Genomic DNA, 6,044 nt, shown 5'->3' with positions numbered 1-6,044 from the left:
TCTTCCTCTGTCAAAAGCTGAAATCCAGGGTCTCCTTCATCCAGCTCAAGCCAGTCCAGAATATTTTCTTGCATGGTTTTAGCCTCTCCAGCTGCCCTCAACACAGCCTGAAAGTCCTCTTGCTCCTAAATCCCACGTATCTTTTAAAGTATGTACTCAACTGTGAACAGAATTTTTCATATTTTGATCCAGATTATATGGCATCCAGATTAAATACTAGCAGGGTTTTTTGTACATTCAAATGATACTGTCACTGAGTCATTAACGAGGATCTATGCAAATATTCAGGTAAAAAATTACCCCCCCCCAGGTGACATCCATAAATAAAGTGATAGGCTTGAACAGTTCTAAGAAGTTCAGATTGTATCTTGAAGTTTACAGAATTAAGTACAAAATTAATTAACAAAACTACTGTTTCAAAAAACATTCAAAAAGATAATAAACTAAACAGTTGTGTAGAGGATTAGTGAATGGACAAATATGACGTGAGTTTTCTAAAAACTCTTGGTAATAAATACTATATAATTTATAGGACTGCATCCTATTTGTATAATGTCAAGTTATATAAAAGATTCAAAATAAATACTAAACATAACGATATATGTTGGAGAAAACTGACTGTAGTGGAATGTGTGTCCGAAGGCAAGTACTGACACGCTGATATAGTGTGATGTGTGCGCTTGAAGGCATTGGTATCTGTGTACTGGTACAGCTGGAGTGTGACAGCTTCAAGTTAAAAATATAACTCGGCTTGAACAACAGGGCTGTATACAGAAATGAAGGAATGTGCCAAATTATGTTGTGTCTAGTGACTAGACACAGAGTTTGGATTGGTAATTGGATTTACTGAACACTTAGAATTCACAACTGTAAGTAATTACACTGCTCTTGCTAGTCTACACAGTCTACAAATGACTTCAGCACACTCTGATTCTTTTGACTTCACTAGTGGTTGCCTGGTAACAGATCCCAACAACATTCTCTGCTGCTGACTGCATACGTAACACATGGCTCCAAATGCCCTCACATTCTCGACTGAGTAAGTTGAGTCTGAGTCTTTGTTATGATCAATGGACAGTCAGCCAGTCTGTCTTGAAATAAAGCATCCATTGGGGGTTACGAGCAGATTTTTATTACTCTTAAGACAGTTAGAGGTTTGTTGATGTGAGGCGTTCTCTCTGATGAGACAATGGGTCTGTCCTTTACAATTGCTGCTGGCCCCTCACCAGCGTAGTCATTCTTGGGTCTGAGTCTCGTGGGACTCGTAACCATATTTTACTCTCTCAGATTTGAGACTTCCCTTTTCATCGCCTCCTACAACTCGCAGGGCTACGGTGGAGGTATTCGACCCCATCTCCACATGGGACACTGAATAAGTTGTGTAGTTCATGCCTGCTATATAGTCTTGGGCAGACACAACAGAAAACACCATTTCCAACACTTCCTCTCTTGTTGTGTGCATATCTATTGCTTCAGAAACCAGCTCTCCCATGTTTGTTTACTGGTTGTTGCATTGTTATTTTGTATTCAAGTCTTTGTGAAATTAAGTTGCATCCAATATAATTTCATCCTCAACTAATGCAAGTTTGTGTGATGGTTCATCTTATGACTCATAAATGCCATAAACAGTAGATTCTTGATAAAAAGCAAGTGTCAGGGAAGAGTTTCATTTTCCATGTTAAAAGCTAACCATGTTGTAAGTGAAAATGACATCTCATTTTAGAACCTGTTACATATACATTATTTAAGCAGTAACTAAAATATGCATATGAAATTTAACGTACATTTCAGAACATACTGCTTAATGTTTGCCATAGGCAGCATGTGAAGGTGTTCACTATTAGTCTGTTGTTCTAAGCATATCATCATTTCATTTATATTTTCTGTCCCTGTATTCAATTTTGGTAGCACTACTTCACAGGAATCATCAGTATCATTATCAAAATCGATCCCTGTGTCATTGGCTCCAAGTTTGTCTTTGCACTTTTCACAGAAGTAGTGACATCATCTTCACTAAGTGCTACACAACTTCAGTTTTTGCATCTGTCGCACTCGAAGCGGCCAAGTTACCCTCTTCCTAATTACTACTAAATACCTTACAATCAGCAATCACCTCTTTTTTTGGAAATGGAAATAACTGTGTCTCATCTTCTGTGACATTACCTTTCCCAACACACTTTTTCAGCTGTTTTCAGCAGTAGTTGACATAACTCCCCCCCCCTCCCCAAGCTAAAGTAACACTGCATGCAACACCCTTTATAGACAGTGTCACGTTACTTCGAACAAGGCCCCGCATTCCTAGTCAAATCCCATGCATAGCTTGTGGTGGGAGGAGTTTCTTAACACTCGTTCTTCCACTTTCACCGACCCCTCGTCTTTCATTGAAACTACCCTATTCTCTTTTCAAAGAACACTTTAAAATAATACAAATATATTGTCAGTGCTCATGCAAAGAAAAATACGTTCAATGTGTATTACTAATTTATACCTTCAAATTAAAATATAATAGTCATCTGTAATGAAGAAAAGAATTTAACCATTCGTCATGGAAGTGCATGTAGAATTAACTAGTGTGTCCATGTTAAAAATGTAGTCTATATAGTGAAAATTAAAACTGGTCATACCTCATATCTCTTATTTACTCATCATCTTCAGCTGATGTTTCACTTTCCTCACTACCTGATGTGATGATTATATTGTCTGTCCTGGTGTTGATATCCATTTCCCTTGCGAAGTACTGGTCCTCTCGATTTTCCACTTTATTGTAATATGCTGCCCAGTCTTCGGCGGAAATGGAATTAAATTTCTCCTCTGCTAGACGCATTGCATTGTCCAACTTAAATGTCACGTTCCTTTGGCCCACCCAATTCTTAACGGTGCCCCACACCATCTCAATAGGGTTAAGGTCTGGATGATAAGGTGGGAGATGTATCACAGTGTCCAGCAGCAGCACAAATAGCGTCTAGTCTATATTCTTTATTATCTGACTTGTTTTTTTATTATTTCGTACAGGTCTGGTTTCAGTGCCAAAGCCGGATACGAAATGTTCCATTCTGCCAACCACTGTTTCATTTCACCTACTTTGGTATTTGAAGTTGGCGCTCGGTTTACTTCAATATTATGGTAACTTGCATTGTCAATTACGATCACAGTTCTTGGAGGCAAGTTTGGAATTAATTTTTCCTGGATCCACTTCTTAAAGTTTCTAGAATTCATCTCGTGGTGGTAGTCTCCTGTTTTTCTGCCTGACTTAAACATAAGCAAAGCTTTCTCCACAAAACCTTGCTTACCACCACCATGTACAATAATTGCTCATGGACCTTTGGCAACAGGACAGGAGAGTGTTTTGTTTGGAGGGTCATCCCATGAGTATGATGATGTGTAGCTACTGTGCAAGTACGTTTCATCGACATACACAACAGGCCGACCTTCTCTGCGATATTGCCTGATTGTCCTCAGATAATGTAAGGGTTTAGAACAGGTGTTATGCTTTCAATCAGTGTCTTTCTATTATCCCTCATCCTTCTCCAACGAAAACCAAGCTGGCGAACAATTCTCCTGCAACTAGGAAGACTTCCTTCACATTTTAGGTCTCTAACCATTTTTTTGTGAAGTTTGGGCATGGTAACTCTTCTTTTGCCCTCTGTTTTATGAAAGTCATAGATCATTCTTCTGATGGTGTCTCCTATAAACTGATCACTTTCCGTTACAGGTTTCTCCTTCTTATGTTTCTTGGTCGGTGAGTCAAAGGAAGCGCCCTCTTCTAAGCTCCTTTCTTTTCAAATAATTTCGTTCAGTGCAGTACGGCCGATTCCAGTAGCTTCACATACTGTTTTCTGGATTGACTTTAAGTTTACTCCACTATCTGCTAGTCTCTTTAAGTAATTATATACTTTTGCAATTACTTGCTTCGTCTGTGAGTGTAGACCTATACCCTGACCTAATTTCTTACTAACTATGTACGATTTAGCGCACAAGGAAACTGACGTTTTTAAACAGATGATAGAAAAACCGTAAGTATAACCTGCTTCAAGGGTGCCTTACAAATAACTGGCCGCCTGTCACTTCTCACACCCTCGAACCCACCCCCTTGTCTGAAATTTTTCTTTTGAGCATTCAAGGTTACTCTTGGCCTTGTTCGAAGTTACGTAACACTTGCTATAGCATTAATGTGCTTAGAAATTCTGAGTTTCGAGCTTCTCTTAGTAGCTCACCGTGAGCTATAAAGACTTGGCTGAATCAATAATGCAACTCTAATCTGCCCCATTCTTTGACTTCAGAATATGAGCAGAAGGATGGGACAGTGGTGCAACAATAACAAAATGTTTTTAGCCTGTTTTCCCTATTTTGAAAAAATAAACATGGGCTTATGAAATCACCTTGCCATCTGTGTGTGTGTTCCTCCGTATTCTTGCTAGGTAACAGCTCCATAAACATGTCCCCACAGCAATAAACACATACCCAGCAATAGAAGAATCATTGGCTATGTCATTTTGTATGCGGTCCATGTTGTATCGAAGGAAAGTATGGGAATAGTTCTTCCCAGAGCTTATTGTTTTTTCAGGTATTTTTGGAATTGAAATGGCGTCTTACTGATGTCATATTCACTTTCAAACTAGGAGGCACAAATATCACATTCCATCCAAGTAGTGGAACTGTTGTGTATATCACAAGCAGAAATTTCATGTTTACATGCCTGAAACACTGGGGGCTTTTAAATTTGCCAGAATACATTGGTTTCAGCTTGTGTTTGCGAGCATTACAGGAATGCAGCAACAACCCTACTCTTTCTTTCTTTCTTTCTTTCTTTGTTTTCATACCCACTTCGCTGAGTGCATTCTCAAGATCTAATGATTTGTTTGGAAGCAGTATGGAGTATAGTCATGTTTCATCGCAGTTGTACAAGTGTTCATCAGTGTACACACCACCTTCAGTTGCTCTATATAGAGCTTCAGGAAACTGTTCAGTTGCTCTACTATCACCAGGAAGAGACTCACCTTCAGTGTTGATTTAACACCAATGTTGAATTTTCCAACTCCAAAGCTACCCTTCAAAACTTTAAATGTTTCACCCCTACCAAACAACCTGGTAAATTAAATTGCCTAAGTTTTCAGAAATACCCTATTTAAAGACATTCTTTCATTGTGCTTTTGTAGGAACCACTTGCACACTCGCCTATGCAACTGTCTTCACACAGCCTAGCCTTACTCCCTTGCATTCTAACATTATATACTATGAAATCTACAAATGAATATAATTTGCCTTCTTTCATACAATCACATATTATTCCTTCTGACATTCCAGACTTGCAGAACAACCCAGAAGTCAATAACTTCTGCTAACCTTTTAACTGTTTTACAACTGTATAATTTTTTTTCACCTATGTGGTCAGAGTTCCTGGCTACAGATCCAGAGGTCTGGGTTTGATTCCTGGTGCTACCAGATTTTCTGAGAAGTAGTGGGTCTGGAACAGGGTCCACTCAGCCTCATGAGGATAACTGAGGAGCTATTTGAAGGAAATAGCGACTCTGGTCTAGTAAACTGAAATTAACGGCCATAAGGATTTGTTGTCCTGACCACACGACACCCTCTATCCGCCAAAGTTGGCACTAACTTAGCTGACAAGCGGCGGTCACTTGGTTGGTATAGTTAGCTTGCGGAGTACAGGCCACAGAGTTTTGTTTGTTTTGGTGGTCATTACTTCAGCGCTCCTCACTTCTTATTACATGATTAGCATAGTGAGGTACATTTTGAGACTCACCTTCTCCAACAACTAAGCAGGACTTCTGACCATCTGTGTGACATCCAATATCATCAGAACCTTTTAGAATCTAGTTTCTGGAATGTTGCATTCTTTTGTTTTTCAGAATACCAGACAATATACAAAGTCCAAAAACCCTGTAATCCTGAGTGTTATACACCACTGTATGAACCCTTTAGAATTCAGAGTGTCTGTAAATAGTTGATGCATCAGTGTCATATAATTATACTTATAAGGGATATAGTAAGATAACAGAATTAGGTTAACTTTCTTTGACAAATGC

The sequence above is a fragment of the Cryptotermes secundus genome, unplaced genomic scaffold (assembly GCF_002891405.2).
Source record: "Cryptotermes secundus unplaced genomic scaffold, Csec_1.0 scaffold2287, whole genome shotgun sequence".
Classification (NCBI taxonomy): Eukaryota; Metazoa; Arthropoda; class Insecta; order Blattodea; family Kalotermitidae; genus Cryptotermes; species Cryptotermes secundus.
The sequence above is the reverse complement of the archived record's forward strand: the minus strand, read 5'-3'. Positions refer to the sequence as shown.